Source organism: Rhipicephalus sanguineus, chromosome 10 (genome assembly GCF_013339695.2).
Source record: "Rhipicephalus sanguineus isolate Rsan-2018 chromosome 10, BIME_Rsan_1.4, whole genome shotgun sequence".
NCBI classification, from domain to species: domain Eukaryota; kingdom Metazoa; phylum Arthropoda; class Arachnida; order Ixodida; family Ixodidae; genus Rhipicephalus; species Rhipicephalus sanguineus.
Genome location: NC_051185.1, coordinates 54145986 through 54164159, shown reverse-complemented (window position 1 = coordinate 54164159; position 18174 = coordinate 54145986). Strand labels below are relative to the sequence as shown.

The window sequence follows — 18174 nt, the reverse complement described above, 5'->3', positions numbered from 1 at the left end:
GTGCGTGTTCGCCTGTGTGGCGTTCTTTCTTCTTTACTACGTCTCGTGTTTTCAACGACGCCAGAAGACAACAAACAGATTTAGTTGGGCGTCCGCAGCACCTCTATAGGCACCCGTCACTGACCAGAGGGCGCGATGGAGCTCTTATCGAACGCCTGAGTGTTGAGGGCACCAGCCGCCAGGGATACCAAGAAAATGAAACGCTCGCTGGACACATCGACGCGCTCAAGTGTCTCCCTTCTGGGCGCCTCTTTCAACGAACGCTTCCTACGTGCGTTCGTAATCACCTCAGGGATGTTGCCACCGCCTTCAATGCAGCACAAACGCGTTTAGAACGCGCTCTTTTCAGGCTGTGCCAAGGCAGCAGAAACGCTACAAACGCGTTTCAAACTCACTGCATTGAGGCGATGGCAAGTCACGTTCAAGTCAAGGAGCGTTTCTGAACATAGAGGATGCGGAGTATAGACACTCGATTTTGCTGCGTCTGCTCGCTAGGCTGTGTTTTCTGGCGCTACCATCGTATCTCGGAAACTGCATTGCAGGGTGCCTATGGACGCAGCCTGCCAGCCGTTCCCTATGGCAGGCTGCGCCCGTAAAGCTGTTGCGGACGCTCAACTAAATCTGTCCAACATTTCAGAAGTAACGCGCTATGAGGCTCCCCCTTGGCGCGCTTTCTCTTTCGCTCGGAGTCGCCGGATGGAAGTTAAGGCTGCGGAACGGAGGGCACGGATGGCGGCGGCAGCGCGCGCTCGAAGACAGAATCCTGAGGTGAGAGCCAGTGAGACCGAAGCTGCACGTCGACGCCGCGAAGCAGATCCCGCCGTTCGAGCCCGCGAGGCTAAAGCTGCTCGACAAGCTGCACGACTGCGGCGAGAAGACCCCGCCATTCGAGCCCGCGAGGCCGAAGCTGCTCGACAAGCTGCACGGCTGCGGCGCGAAGACCCCGCCGTTCGAGCCCACGAGGCCGAAGCTGCACGGCTGCGGCGCGAACCGGATCTTTAAAATGTGAAGGACCGTGAAGCGGCGAGAAAGCGCGCGTACCGCCAGGCAGAGCCCGAGGCTGTGCGAGCACGTGAAGTGGCTGCAAAACGCATCAGGCGGGCTCTGCCCGAAGGCGCCGACGCGCGCTTTCAGCGGGACTTCTTTGACAACAGTTTCGGCCATAGTTGTGGTGTGTGCGACAGATTGTGGTTCTCAAACAATCTAGTCACAATATCTTCCGTGAAGAAGGACCAGGCTCGCGCTAGTGCCATCGCCGTGCTGCAGCGCGAGTTCCCCGCCATCAGCGATCACAGAGAGTACAAGATCTGCTCCAGCTGCAAGGTTTCGTTGGTGGCGGGGAAGGTGCCTCCGATGAGCGTCACGTATGGCTACAGATACCCGGCACAACCGGAGCACTTGCCCCCGCTCAACCCGGTCGAATAACGCCTGATCGCTCCTCGGTTACCGTTCATGAGCATCAGGCGTTTGACGCACGGCAGCGGTCAATAGCGGCATCAAGGGGCAAGTGGTGAACGTTCCGATAAACGTCCCCAACACGGTTGAGTGCCTACCGCGGAACGTTCCGGACGATGCGGCCATCGACGTTCATCTCAAGCGCCGGCTCGTTTGTAAACCATCGTATAAGAAGGGACTCGTGAAGAAACGTCACGTGCACGAGGGGCTCAAACACCTGGAGCAGTCTCCGCTATACAAATACCTCAATATCAAAAGGGATTGGAATCGCCTCGTGCACATTGACGATGACGGTGACGTGGATGACGACGAGATCGAGCCGGCGCCGGAGGTTACCGACCTGGAAGATCCGATGCAGGAAGTGATTGCATTCAACACCATGACTGATACTATGCTCTTTGACGACGGTTTACCGATGATTCACGGTTTACCGATGATTTCCTCCAGAGCTTCATCCCACTCATCATCATTCACCCCGTGGATATGCTGTGAATTTTTTCTTCATTCACGACCCTGTGGTACTAGCGCGCGATAGTCGAGTGTTTCGTTATGCCGGCCTCGTAGTGACGATATTACACTGGTACGTTTACAAGATTTAGGGCAGAAAAGATGAAATGAGCGGCAAACATATTTTGTTTCAAAGAAGTTCGCCTAACAGATATGCGAATTGCTTCAAGTGTACTCTTCCATGCTGCTTCAGTAATGGTAATTCCATAATACTCGGTTAAGCATTTCGATATACAATCATGATTCCCAGACTCTTTAACATGCCCTTGCTATCATTATTTGGAGTGCTCCCCAAACTTACATTGGCTCCAAGGGCACTTGTATTTGGTCGTACAAGATGAAGTTTCATTTTGTAGATGAAAACTTCCATGGTAGATTCAGCGGCCGTGGTAGAGTCCACAGAGAATTCTCAAGCGTTCATTTTTTTATTCTGAACACACGCGAAAAAAATCACAGCATATCCACGGAGTGAATGATGATGAGTGGGCGAAGCTGCGGAGGTTCATCGGTAAACCGTGAATCTTCCGTGAATTCTGCCCAGTACATCATCACCGACGTGAGATCGGGCGCGTTTATACTAAAGGTTCGATGAGTTATGACGACTTGCAGCTCACTTTAATTTTACATGTACGCTGTGAATTTTCATAGTTTAGAAAGCCATTGCTTTAGAAAACATCTGGCGTCTTTCGTTAAGCAGCTGGCGTCTTTTCGTTTTGCTTTAGAAACATCTGGCGTTCTTTCGTTTTGCTTTTACAAAACATCTGGCGTCTTTCGTTGGTTTATTTCATCAATCAACGGCGTTTTGAACAAAATTTTTATTGTTTAATCACGCACAGGAGAAATCTCACCAGGCACTACCTTGGAGGTAAACAATGGCTGCTAATGGGAATGAGAGACAGAAGAAGTCGGCTTTTAGCTAACACTTACACTTCTACTTCTACTAACGTTTCCTACTGGAACGTGCCAATGGCTGCTAATGGGGAATGAGAGACAGAAGAATTCGGCTTTTAGTTAACGCGCACGCTGCGAATTTTTTATTGTTCAACAACGCACAGGAAAAATCTCCCACCGGCACCACCTTGGAGGTCAAAGCGTAAGACTGGTTACGCACTACGACTACTACGACTACGACTACGAGGGACGAACAGGTGCCGCCTTAAGGAGCTTCGCCCCTAAAGTTGCACTTTTTGAAAAGCTCCTTGTGTCAGGTTGCTCTCGACGTACACTACGTATTGGCTATAGAGAAGAACACAGCGAATTCCATGCGCAGCGCCATATTCGCATCACGCGTCACGCCATCTATCGCACCGCGACGAAACAACATGCGCGGGCTGTCATGCTAGCAGACGCTACAGAGAGCAAACGTCAAACTCGCGAAACTCAGCCCGTCGGAGAGCGTGTTTTGCGTCTTTTCTAGCCTCGACACTTTCGCTGTTTTTATTGGAACATCAAGAACACCTTGCTCATGCAAGTCCACAATGTATACAGTACTTGCTGAGCAGGCTACGGAGGCAACCACGTCAAGTACGTACGCCGTTACATTTGTAAAAAAAAGCGTCCGAAAGAGTGAAACGATGTTTTGTTGCCCCATATTACAAGCTGTGCACAAAGTTTTGTGAAAGCTCATCATTTCAACATGCATCTCGTCATAATTAGAGAACGCTTTACGGGTAGTTTCGCGGAACGTAACTTTTGCTTTAAGAGCGCTCTTACAATAATGCGTCTTGCTCACAAAAGCGTGATATCAGAGAGTATCACCTGCAGTTCAGTTCATCGATCCCTTTTGGAAGCTATCTGCGCGATTTTGATCTTGTAACGATGATGCTTTACAAGAGTAACTGTGCTATTCTTAGTTAAGCCGATATTAAAATGGGTGGAATCCAGCTGCATTTTATTAAATCTGTGCCGTGTAAATACGTTAAAAATTTAACTGCTTGAGTTGCGCTACGCCTGCGACGTAAAGGATACTGGCGCGAGTACTATGCCTTGTGTCCAAATAAATTTGGGGACATCAAACACTGAAATGAAAGCACGAAATTCTGGCCAGCTGTCGAGGAAGACCGTACCATTTATCACCTTTTCAAGACGAAATCTTAAAGGCCTGGATGCCATCAAAAGCACTAAAGCTTAATACTACGTGAAAGTGGCAAAGCATGCTGATTGCTTGTGCTTGAAAGCACTACCTCGAACTACATTTTCGTCTTACGAAACGCTCAAAGGTATGAAGTGGACAGCCCCACAAAGCTCGCGCCTGCCTTCAACCTAGCTGCGTGTCACGCAAATTATATTCGTAATATGAAATAGGTGGGCATCACACTGCAGAATACATGCAGTTAGTGTACTTACTCGCGCATTTTCACTCGGTTCCTAGTTTTTCTGCTTGAATCACAGTTATCCATTCGCGACGAAGCTGAGAACACCGCACCGGCGCTACTCCCATGGCGCGTCGTGATCGTCGCAGACAACGCTAAGTAATATCCTCTTGTTGCGCTGCTTGTTTTGGCATCCAAAGACGACGCAGTAGTGCCCAGACGAGCTCTTATACGTTGAAGCGGCGCGAACGAGTACTTTTTCGCACTTTGAAGCCTCAGAACTGCAGCTTGCCCTGTTTACTTGGTGCAACCCGCGCGCGCCTTGGCAGTCCGGCTAGCCCGGCGTCTGGGTGCGAGAGTATCCGCTCGGCTCGCCAGCAGCCTGGGTGCGAGACAGGCGTGCTCTGGTGTATAGCGGATTGGCTTACTGCTCTTTCATAATACAGGACATATTGTGGTCAAGATTATTTGCATTTTGTTCCAACCACCTCACTCACTGCAAAACTCCGTCCCCTATTTCTTCGAAGGGAGAGCTATTTTACTGCTCCTGTATAATCTATAGCGGATGTGTAATGTCCTGGTCTATTGCTCTTAGGTTTAGCGGCACTGTAGCGCTCTCGCGTAATAAAGGACACATTACATAAACTCGTAGCCCTTTATTTTTTGCATCATATGCCTGTTTTGCCTACGAAAAGAAAAACTGTTTCCATAACCTGCTACTGCAGGTTTATGGTAATATCACTTGTAAATACGAACGATACGACTATTTTTCTAAACGAAATGTACTTGAAAATTCCATTACAGGGACGGCGGGCCTTCTCGATTGAAAGGTACGATGCACTTTAAGTACAATGCAAAAAAACGCCAGGTCTGCGCTAAAACCGCAGCACAGTCACAGCGAAAGCTGGAAGAGCGGCGTTTCTAGAGCCCGTTAAGCTCTCTTGGGGCTACAATACAAGTACACTAGAAAGGTACCCACTACGCCATAAATCACAATTTTTGTGAAGTTTGGAAGCACCTACTAAGCCATTATTCGTCATTCTGCGGAGAAGCGAGGCACCAGCTAGACGTCTGTAAGGCATTATGTGCACTTTGTTCACGCGACGACTGATGACGATGAAGAATTATGGCTCAGCCCTTTGTAATGGGTTGGAATCTTTAAACGGCCCACCAGTTATGTAATTTGCATTGGGTGCCGGCCGCTCGCTATTTCCCTCTCCCGTCATGCTGTATAAGGTACGTTGACGTGGGAAAGAGACGGGGGGGGGGGGGGGGAGCGAGAACTTTACTGAGACCCCGAGGAAATGGATCATACGCTTATGGGCTTCCTTGGCAACCAATACAAGTGCCCTTGCGAGGAACCCACTACGCTATAATCATTGTAATTTTACTGAGACCCAGAGGAAGTGTATCATGCGCTTATGGGCTTCCTTGGCAACCAATCCATGTGCACTTGCGAGGAACCCACTACGCTATAAATAATTGTAATTTTTGAGAAGCAGGCCAGCAGGCACTCTGCCATTTTTTGTCATTCTACGGAGAGCGTTGGTACCTGCTAAACCCATGTAAGGCATTATGCGCACTTTGTTGATGCTGTGCCTGATGATGAAGAATTATGGCAGGGTCCTTTGTAATGGGTTGGAAGCATTCAACAACCTGCTCGTTGCGCAATTCGCATTGTGTGACGCCTTGTTACAGAATTCGCGTTGTGCTACGCTTGGTGCTTATTTTACTCATCTACCACGCTATATTGCATATGCTAATGTGGTTCCTTCCCGACATGAAGCCTGTATAGGACCTTTTAGCACAGCAGTTTCAAGCACCGGCATGGCTCAGAGGTTGAATGCAAAAAACGCCAGGCCTGCGCTGAAACCACAGCACAGTCACAGCGAAAACTGGAAGAGCGGCGTTTCTAGAGCCAGTTGTAAGCTCTCTTGGGGCTACTAATACAAGTACACTAGCAAGGTACCCGCTACGCCATAAATCACAATTTTTGTGAAGTTGGGAAGCACCTACTAAGCCATTATTTCGTCATTCTGCGGAGAAGCGAGGCACCAGCTACACGTCTGTAAGGCATTATGTGCACTATGTTGACGCGACGACTCATGACGATGAAGAATTATGGCTCAGCCCTTTGTAACGGGTTGGAAGCTTTAAACCGCCCACCAGTTATGTAATTTGCATTGGGTGACACCCGGTCGCTATTTCCCTCTCCCGCCATGCTGTATAACATACGTTGACGTGGGAGAGAGAGGGGGGAGCGAAGAACTTTACTGAGACCCCGAGGAAATGGATCATGCGCTTATGGGCTTCCTTAGCAACCAGTAGAAGTGCACTTGCGAGGAACCCACTACGCTATATATCATTAAAATTTTTGAGAAGTAGGAAAGCAGGCATTTAGCCATTTTAAACGCGGAGCATTTCTTAGTCGCACCTAGGGCGTCGGCGGCGCCGTCCACACCCCCACTGCGCATGCTCGGCTCGTCTCGTGCCGGCAGCAAGGCTCTCCTCTCCGTCCCTCCCTCCTCTACCTCCCTCTCCTCCTCCCTCCTCTCCATCGAACGCGGGCGGTGTGTATATAAGCGGCGGAGCGCACGTTCGGAATTCAGTCAAGGGCGTCGTTACTTGGCTTTCGCTTGACTTGACGCTTTGCTTGACTCGAGTAGATGCGATGGAAGCAACAGTACCTTCAATCAGCGTCCCACCACTCGTCGAAGGCAACGTTACCCACGCTCACCATCGTCGGCGTCAACAACAGCAAGCAACGCAGAAGACAAGGCTGCGAAGAGACGAGCATACGACGCTGAACTCAAGCGTTTGAAGCGAGCTGCGGACCCGGAACTTCGTGCACGCTGGAGCCGTTCAAGTCGTACTTGGTGTGCGCAGCGTGTAACAATTAGGCATTCCCAAACCATACCCAATTACGCAACATTCACGCGATACCCCCACCACTGTGCGACGCATTTACTCGAGTTCCCCCCGTGGGAAGATGCGGGCGACATTTAAATGCGAATGCATTTTTTAGTCAGGCTATGTAAGGCACCCGCCGTTGTCCGCGGCGCCCCTCCCTTAGCAACAGCTGCGGGCGCGCGCTTATCCTCGCCCCTAGCAACCGGAGCATGTGGTGCGACAGAGTGTAGGAGAGGGTAGGTGCAGTGCTTCGCCGCTCCTTCTCTCGCCGTTCGCTCTCTCTCCTCCCTGCGCCCCACTCTCCCGTCCGCTCGCGCCTCACTCTCGACCGTTCGCTGGCTGGGCGCCTCTCAAGGCGATGGCAGAAGTCGGTGAAGGCGAATGTCTGACGGCAGCGGTACCTTCTCTCGGCGCAAGAAATGCATTCGCATTTCCTCACGATTCCCTTCGGGGATGTGGGGAATTTTTTTTCGTCATTCTACGGAGAGCCGTGGTACCTGCTAAACGTATAAGGCATTATGGGCACTTCGTTGATGCTGTGCCTGATGACGATGAAGAATTATGGCGGAGCCCTTTGTAATGGGTTGGAAGCATTCAACAACATTCTCGTTGATGAATGCTTCCAACAACACATTGCAACAACATTGCAAATGTTAATGCATACCTGCCAAGTTTGGAGAAACGGAATCCGGGAGATCTACTCAACGGGGGGGGGGGGGGGGTACTGCGATAGCAATTATATGGACACTGTCAGGGGGATTTTGCGGTCGCCGCTGATCTGTAGAGTCAAAATCGATAACATCGCTTACGCATCGTCTGTTTAACGTGCGAGTAAATGCACGCTAGCGATAGCGACGAACGCGGTTGAAGCAGAGATGAAACGACCCGGCCGTCACCGTCGCGCGAAGGGCACATTCGATAACATCGCTCCGCGTGCGAGGCCTGTCGTCGCTTGCTTACCAGTTATTTCGTCGGGCAATGGGACCATAAGGGGCGCCGTTGAGACGGGGACAGTCGCAAGCGCTGGTGAACACGCTATTCCGACAGACATCAGTAACGGGTACCGTTTTAAGTGCTGGGCTCTCCCCTTAAAGCAGCAGTGACACAAAATATTGAAGGCGAGATAACTTGTGGGATAGATTTGTGTGTACACAAATGCATCATCTACGAAATATTAACGGCTGATATAACATATAACACATTTAGGATCAATTTTTAAATTGCGTGTAGCGCATCTGTACGCGAAACGTCCCACCTCGCGTCACCGTGACGCACAGGGCGCGCAATGCACTGGACGCGCGGGGCAAAATTGGATTTCCGGGAGATTTTCCTATGACCCGTACAACCGGGAGAAACGTTCAAAATCCGGGAGTCTCCCGGGTAATCCGGGAGACTTGGCAGGTATGTTAATGTGGTTCTTTCCCGACATGAAGCCTGCACTGGACCTCTTTGCAAAGCAGTTTCAAGCACCGGCATGGTTCAGAGGTTGAATACTGGGCTCGCACGCAGAGGGCCCAGGTTCGAACCTCCCTCCATCCTGGAATTTTTTTCTTATTTCCTTTTTTTCTTAATTCGAGCGATAGTGGTTACGGACACCGGCGGCGGCGGCGGACAACTACGGCGCCAGAAACGGCCGCTGAAATGATCTCATAACAGCTTTCGCTGTAAAACATTACAAAGCATGCTTCACGATGGCCTCGAAGGATGTTTCTAGGGTCAGTTCGCTTCAATAGAAATACTTCAAGAGAAATCGATTCTTTCGCACGTGATACCTACAGATAGCCAGGAACCGGTGAAAAATTATTATGTGCTTTAAGTGTAGATTAGTGTCTCTTATTTGATTGCGGAGCACGACATTCTTGTTTATCCTTCCTTTTTTTTGAGCAAGTGACTTTGGGGGGAAGTGTTTGCTTTATTCAGCCGTATATTCCCGTTCGGGAATATTGCAGTTAAATGTTCCTCGTTTTGAGGTGGTCAAAGTTCATGTCTTTGTTTTTATTTTTTTTTATCGAACTCGACGCCGGCATAGCGACTACATAGAAAATAGCAAGCCCCGAAATGGTGGCAGCGTACGTGTTACCGTCGCTGGCGTATTTCCCATGCAGCAGATATACATGCTGTCGTATGATCGAAAGTATTTGAATAGAGTTGCCTGTTTAAACTTTTTAATAACTTATCCGTCCACAACAGTATTTTAGATAATTTCCCTTTGTTCAAAATTTCGTTTGTTCATTGTTTACAGCAATAACATGTTTATACTCAGACGTAGGGTCTCTTGAAACGCTTACCAGTCTGGCTGATAATTTGTGCTTTTTTCTTCTTTTTAATAGAGAATCAATGACAGTGCATAGACAATTACATTATTTAAAAAAGACAAAGGCACTACCGATGTTGAGATGAACATTTATGGAGACATTACACACGTTTTTGTACAGCCAGAAGAAAGATAAACGACCTGAATTTTATTTATTTTGGTTGCGGACGCTTGTAACACGAATTCTCGATTATCCTTATTCCAGGTGTGGGAACTGCAGATGCACGCAAAAAATGTTGGCGCGAATTTCCTTTCAAACACCATTTAATACAAGAGCACCGTAGCATGCTTCTATGACAACAGACCCTGAAGTATTGAGAGCTGGCTTTTAAAAATATATCTGACAGTTGATGAAAAGACCAAAATCGTTTTGCGGACCACGTGTAGGAGCATATAAGTCTTTCAAGATGATTTTATTAATCGTGAAATGTCTTCTATGGGCTTCAAATTACTCCTTTTTTAGGTAATAATACGCGGCCGTCTTTTGCATTCCGGTATATTTCGTCATATTACACAATATGGCGATTATATTCAACTTTCACACTCGGCATCTGTATTGTTAGTAGTGTCCTTAATGCTGCCTACTTACAAGTTTCACACATACACACACACACACACACACACAACACACACACACACACACACACACACACACACAACACACACACACACACACACACAAACACACACCCGTTGCAGACGGGTGACCCTCCAACCCAACGTAGTTGTAGTTGTAGTTGTACAACGTAGTTGTAGACCAACGGGTCTACAACGGGAGAGCCCGTTGTAGACTCTCTTGGGGCAACTAATAGAAGTATACTTGCAAGGTATTCACTACGCCATAAATCATTATAATTTTTGTGAAGTATGGAAGTACCCACTATGCCATTATTCGCCATTCTACGGAGAAGAGAGGTACACGCTACACATCTGTAAGGTATTATCTGCACTTTGTTGGTGCTGTGGCTGATGACGATGAAGAATTATGGCTGAGCCCTTTGTAGTGAGTTGTAAGCTTTAAACGAACCGCTCGTTGTGCAATTCGCACTGCGCGACGCCTGGTTGTGATTTTGCTCTTCTACCAAGCTATATTACATACGTTAACGTGACTCCTTGCCCGACATGAGGCCTGTATACGGTCTGTTTATGAAGGAGTTTCAAGCAGCGGCATGGATCTGTGATAGAATACTCGAATGCCACGCAAAGGGCCCGGATTTCAATCCCATACGATCTTGGATATTTTTTCTCCTTTCGCACGACAGCGGTTACGGACACCGGCGGCGGCGGGCTACTAGGCCACCAAAATCGGTTGTTGTTTTCATCTCATAACAGCTTTCGCTGTCAATATCGCTTTAACGATCCTACAGGAACAGCCGAGATCAAACTATGAATGGGGGAAAAAAAAGAACACCAGCCCACCTATGACACGAAGCCACAACAAAAAAAAAATTGCAGGAGATGCTTAGAACTTCCTGAGGATATGAAGGCGAAAGCCTAGTTGGACCCATGGCGATCTGCAGTGAAGCTCTGGGACCACGCGGCGACGTATAGGAACGGCGTAATGGAGTCCTTTTTTATTGCGAGAGCGGTGCAAGAACCCAGAGCCTTACGAGCAGAAGCAGCCGAATTGGACACGGCGTCGACTAGAAGCGAATGCGACTCGCGCATCTCCCTCGTCTGCACTCCGTTTCATACATAACGTGCGATGGTGCGGAAGCTACGCAAGAACTTCGGCCAGAAAGATGTGTGAGTGCGCGCGTCTCCGCTTTTAATAATCTCCACTTTTCGAGAGATGGCATTGTTACAGAAACGTCATAAAAACATGTGAGTGGCCTTATCCCGCACTACAAACCTTCTAGAAGACTTAATATGATAAATAAGTCGTACATCTTCATTATTTTTGAAATGATAGTCTTCCTTAGCAAACATGATTGATCATTATACAGCTGTAGTTTATTTTCTATTCGAGCTAGGGTGCTCAAAATTGGAATATGTCCTAATATCGAGAAGATGACAATGGGTGAAATTGTCATCAAAAATACAGCAGCAGTTCAGAAGTTGAGTTTTCACCCCGTGTCCCACCCTAAGTCAAGGTCATGGACTTCAGTAGTTGGGATTGGGTTCTACCAATAGGCGTCAACATGGATGCATCCACGTCCAACGGTGCTGTAGCAGCCAAACACCAATGAACATTCTGCAAACTCTCATACACCTGTATACAATAAACATTCAACTAGTCCTGTCATGACAGGGTTCATTTTCGTGCTATAGCGATTTTCTTGACGGAGGAATCAACCATGTTTTTTTTTTCTTTTTTGTATGAGCCAGTGCATCCTAGTGTTTGGTGAGCACCAAGATAATTTAGTGACCTCACTGCCGTCATAGTACTTCCTTCCTAACGAGCATGACATCATCCGAGTCGCTAATAGCTTCGTGGAAGCTGCCCTGCTTATTCGAAAGAGCTCTTGCTGTCTGAGATAAACCGGGAAGCTTCCAACGATTTAATCGAGGAAGAGTTTGTGCACTGCTAATAGGATGAACCTAACAGACGAAACTTGCGTTTCGGGTGAACGTGGTGCGTATTCGATATTCTTGCTGATCTCGTCGCCCCTTGACATTTGCGGTTAGCCACTGCAACCTATAAAAGTTATTTCAGTGTTTCCTGTCATATTGTTCACGACTGTACATGGTATTGTTGCCGATGAGAACGGATGCATCGGCCTACCGAAAGAAGATAGGCCGAAAGACACGCTCCACACGCCATCAGAGACTGACAGAGACTGACAGAGACCAATGCTTAAAAGAAAACGAGTTTGAGTACCGTAGGTACAAGTGAATGACGAATAAGATGAATCGTTTTTAAATGCCAAGCATTTCTTAGCGAACCTCAGGCACTTTGGCCGTTTCTATCTACGTATCTATCTATCTATCTATCTATCTATCTATCTATCTAGCCGCCTACGTCTGGGCGCTCTCCTGGTCGTCTCCATAACTTGTAATATACCAAAATTGGCACAGCAGGGGATCAGTGTATGACGAACACGATTCACTGGTCATGACATGAATAACGCAAAATACCTGTCGCGTACGTCATGAAACCCTTTCTCTCAGTCACGTGTGGCACATACCCGCATACCAGAGTTCATGTTATGTGGGTATGTGCCACAGGTGATACAGAGTCTCAACGAACATAGTAACCGTGAACACACACTTTGACACGCAAGGAATGTGATAATCATAATAACTGTTGTGGTTTTATGTCCGAGAACCACGATATCATATGAGAGACGCCGTAGCGAAGAGTCCCGGAAATTTTCACCATCGGGTATTCTTTAACGTGTACCGAGATCGCACAGAACACGGGCATCTAGCATTTTGCCTTCATTGAAAGGCGACCGACATGGTCGGGATCGAACCCGCGACCTTCGGGTCTGCAGCCGAGCACCTTAACCGCTACACCACCGTGGCGGACGCAAGGAAAGTGAAGAAGCTGAAGACAGAACATCCCTGGAACACGCTCAACTACCATCCACTCGTCCACGTAGTCCGCAACGTGGACCACGTGGATTATGCAAAAACCGGCGTAAATGCTTCCTACAATGAATCTGCTGAGAGAAACAGGCCTCTCATCACTACCGGTGACTTCAACATTGATTTATCAAGACCCAACAACGCTTGGTCCTTATACTGCGCGAAAGACGGATTGGATGTGGACAGGGCATCAAAAGACATCGCTGCCACGTCCACGACAAGAGGCATCATAGATCATTTCATCGTAGAGGAATCCAGGATTTCCACCAGCAGCACTATACCTCGCCCTTCGTTCCACTAAGACTCCTCATAGCCGCGATCACGAAAGTATCCGACTAACAAGTCCGGTCCAGCTGGTGGTGCTCACTGGTCATGGTGATGATGACCTTGTTCAAGAACTGTCAAGAACCCCTTCCACACATACAAACGGATTCGTGAAACGTGCGTGCGTTCTCCGTCACGACGGACAAGTATAAGCATTAAAACTGAAACTGTGATTGTAACGTACGTGCAGTGCGCCTGCGTGTGCCACTCGGCGGTGTATATATCTAGGGAAACTTCCCTGAATGCAGCTTAGTTGCGAGTAACGTCTGTCCTGTGCATCTGTGTTCCTTCTTTGTCCTGTTCGGATTCGCGCTATCCAGTATTGAAGAATATAAGCACTACATATCATGAAGTGACTAGAAAGCCCTTCTACTACATATCAGCTTACCGCGTCTGGCATTGGTAACACCCATGTTGCTGTTGCCCTCGTTACGCTACTGTAAACAACTGGTTATATAATAGATATGCGACTCTTCACCATATATAAGTGTGCGTATACCACTTCCATATTTCTCTAGCGTCATTCTGTAACGTTTCGCTCAGTGTGAAAAATTACGCCACAGTCACCATCCCGCGCATGCTTCTGCCAAATTTTTTTGACTTCAGTATTCAGAAACCTTAATAGGGCTAAATGATGTCCCACGTGCGCCTTCGTGTTACTGGTTTTAGAATGAATATTGAAAGTATTGGCAACTTGTATTAGACAGTGACAGCTTCAGTGCCAGCGAAATGCATTAGTTTCGCGGGAAACAGCCAGCTTTTATTTTACAAATAGCCTAGCGCTTAGATTCACAAAGCGAGATCGCTTGATCGCCTAGAAAGTTAAGCCGACAGCTCCTCTGGGGTGAAATAATATATGGTAGGCCACAGTGCGGTAGGCGCAGCACCAAACAGTGCACCAAGAATAATGGCAAACTATTAAATACGACGTTACTGTTGCCTAATGTGAGCAGAGCGGAGAGTGCGGCGAAGGAGAGAATAGCTCCGGCGGTGAGATGAAGTTCGTGGGTAAGTAAACCGCGATTAAACGTTACGTTGTCGGGATTTTAGGTTCGAAGACCGGTGCTCTAACCACTACAGCACAGATGCATGTACCTTCACGGAAAGATGAGACGACTGCCAGACACCTCAATCCTTCGATTGGCGTTGACATCGACTTCTGAGGCTGTACGTGCGAAAACCACGATATGTTCATGAGACACGCCGTAGTTAAGAGGTCCAGATAATTTGGACCACCCTGGATTCTTGCGCTGCACGTTGCCAGCGCTTGCACGTGCGCTGGCAACGCACATTATAAGGGCTTAATCCTCCATCGAAATGTGGCCGCCGCCTGCGGGATCGAGTTGGCGTCTTACGCTTCCGCAGCGGAACACCGCAACCACTGCGCCACCGCGGCAGTTCGGTATCGAATGCAGACAATATTAGTGCTAGGAGGGTAGAATGCCAATGTCAGCGAGTATTAGCAATAACCTACCCCATTTAGCCAAAACTGATCGATATTAGTATGTGCTCAAGAATGCTACAACGGTGCTAGTAAATACGTCAGCTTAAGTCACATGACTTAGTTAGCAGCCCCGTTTGACGGCACAGCTTTTTCGCACTTTTCGTCAGGAATCGGAGATAGGACGCTGTTACAGAATGCGGTTCAAAAAGCCAGCGAAGGCATCGTCGAAATTGTGCAAAACCGACGCCATAAAGTTGCTATGCTGTCAGCGCGTGTCTCCAGCGATATTTTCAGGTGGTGGGGACGATGAAGGAAGCGTAATGCGGGCTGTTAAAGACGAAACTCTTTATTTGGAGAGTTTGTGCCGTGGAAATGAAAATTGAAAGTCCTATCGGTGTCACGTGAATCCCGAACAGCGGAATGCATTATAAATAGTATAGCACACGCCGTCCAGTCATCACCATTGACAGGCGCACAGCACTCTGATTTGGCAGTGCTTCCCATGTCCACGGTGTTGACTGGACGAAGCGCGCTATACTAATGCTTATGCTTGCCGCTGCTCTGGTTTCACGCCGATAGTACAAGCAATACACGCTGCACATTGATAGCGACGATCAAAGTCGTCGGCCGTCAGTAATCTGGTCTTTTATGCATGAATGATCGAAAATTGCAGCCTTATCGTGTTACTCGTGTTAGCTCTCTAGAATACCGGCTACTCGAGTGGTGCGCACAGTCTCAGCAGAATAGTTAAAAAACCGGGCCTGCGCGGAGAGCGCACCACAGTCAGAGCGAAAGCTGAACGAGGGCATTTCTAGATGCCGTTGTAAAATGCCTTGGGGCTACTAATACTAGTACATTTGCAAGGTGCCACTACACCATAAATAATAAATTTTGTGAAGTTGGGAAGCACCCACTACCCCACTATCCTTCATTCTGCGGAGAAGCGAGGCACCCGCTAAACACCTGTAAGGCGTTATGCGCACTTTGTCGATGCTGTACCTGATTACGATGAAGAATTATGGCTCAGCCTTTTGTAATGGGTTGGAAGCATTCAACAACCCACTCAATACGCAATTCGCACTGTGCGGCGCCGGGCTACAAGAGCGAATCCACAGCGCTGCCTCTCGGTCCAGAAAACCTACCACCCAATTAATGAGCCGCTAAGCCCCACCAAGTGCTCTGTAGTGTTCCTCGCCACTGAACACGGAATGAAATGCCAACGTTAGGCGCTTGTCGGAGCTGCCCTCAATGAAACCTGTCCGCGTCACTCTCTGCGGAGTCCCACTAATTGGGGCCTTCGCTCTTTCGGCGAGGGCTTTGCTCGTGCCGCATTGCAGATCCCTGCAATAGGGTGCCGCGTGAGCGCAGAACGCCCACCGAACGCTGACAAGGGAACAGATAGGCGATCTTGTAAGAGATGGCCAGACATAAAGCCTTTATTAGATGAAAGGAAGTTAATCGAGCAGAAAGCGACACTCTTGTTTCTCTTCCAGACACTTCCGGTCCAGCACTTACTTGCGGTTTTCCGGATATTCAGCAAAATTTTTTAAAGAATAGAAATCGATTCCAGACATCGATTCCACTACCAGACAACTAAGTGAAGGATTTGGGTCGCCTCCAGAATTTTTCTTCATTCATGACACACTCGGACTCGCGTTTGGTAGTCGAGCGCTTCGTTAAAGGGGCACTAAAGAGCAAAACGATTTTTCTCATGTTAGCAAAGTACTCTTTCACGATACCAAAAACACCACGCTTGCTGCGAGAAGACGCTTAGTAAGCGAGAAAACTCGCAAAAACGAAATGTGGGTGGCGACGCCACCTTGAAGTTTCCGCACCATTCGCCGTGGCGTCACGTGTTTTGACGGCGCCTACTAGGGACTGCGTAGTTCCTAATCGGTAAATAATGAAGTACATTGTCCTCTGAGGGGGCCATAGAATTAACATACCAACTTTGGGGTAATTTCGCTGTGCCAATGCCGCCAAAATACGACAAATGCGCTTTGAAATCGGTGACGTCACGCGGAGAGATTTCGGCGCGAAATTTAAAAATGAAACTTTGAACTTAATTTTCTCCTCTAATAAAATTACACCATTTCCCGCTAAAGGGGATAATGAGGCGATGCGAAGCCGGAGCACTTGCGCGATCGCGTTCCGTTGCCGTTCTTTGGGCATGCTACCGACCTCGCGTCGTGGAACGCGAAGAGGAAGGCTATGCGCGTCTTGTCTTCCCTGGCTGTTAATTCTCACAGGACGAGCGGGGAACGCGGTCGGCAGGCGTGCGAGAGGGGGACAGCGTAGGAGAGGAGAGAGAGGGGGGGAGGGGACGCGCATGCGCTGGTGCTCATCGTGGCGTTGCGCAGGAGAGAATTTCGGCATGTCTAGCCCGTGTTTCAGAGGAAGAGTGGAAAAGGGGAAGGGAGAGGGAAAGTCGAGAGGAGGAATGGGGGAGGGGAAGTGGAGAGGGGAGAGGGTGAGTGGAGAGGGTATGCGCATGCGCAGTAAGGGTGGTCACGCCGCACACCACCACCATCACCGGATTAAGCTCCTCCATAAGATACTTCGCATCTAATAAACCTATGTCTGCGAAATTAACGACATTAGAGTTCTCAGAGCACAATTCAGCAATCTAAACCGATTCATTGTTTCTCTTTAGTGTCCCTTCAAACCGGTCTGGAAGCGACGTTATTATGGTGGCATGTTTACACAGTTTGTAGCAGAAATGAGAACTTAAGCGGTAAACATACCTTGCTAAGCAGGATTTCTTCTAACAAATATGCGTATTGCTCCAAGTGTACTCTTTCACGCTGCTTTAGTAATGTTATTTCCATATTTCTCGGTTAAGCAGTTCGCTATACGTTCTTCATTTCCGGGCCATGTATCCTGTCCTTGTTATTCCTATTTGTAGTGCTCGCCCAGTCGATGTCGGCTCCATACGCGCCAATGAGTGTGAGACTGCATGGATGTCGCTGTTAACCGAGGCAGCGTATAGTACTCGAAAGCGATCACAAATTGTTTAAACACACGAGGGAAAAATTGGAGCTTTTGGAAAACCAGCTTGTGTGACGTTGTTACTGACGTAGGCTGCATACTGGCTGTTGCGGAAAGGCATACTGCACTTCGACAATTCACAGCGCATTGCCCTCTTGATTATTCACATATTTGTGCCAAGGAGGTTTAAAAAAAATCACAGCATATCCACGGAGTGAATGATGATGAGTGGGCGAAGCTGCGGAGGTTCATCGGTAAACCGTGAATCTTCCGTGAATTCTGCCCAGTACATCATCACCGACGTGAGATCGGGCGCGTTTATACTAAAGGTTCGATGAGTTATGACGACTTGCAGCTCACTTTAATTTTACATGTACGCTGTGAATTTT

The 18174-nt window shown here is 48.3% G+C and overlaps 1 pseudogene; it reads left to right on the top strand.

Annotated features, from left to right (window-relative positions):
• Positions 1 to 696: 696 nt before the first annotated feature.
• Positions 697 to 9535, top strand: LOC125760243 (uncharacterized; annotated as a pseudogene).
• Positions 9536 to 18174: the final 8639 nt, after the last annotated feature.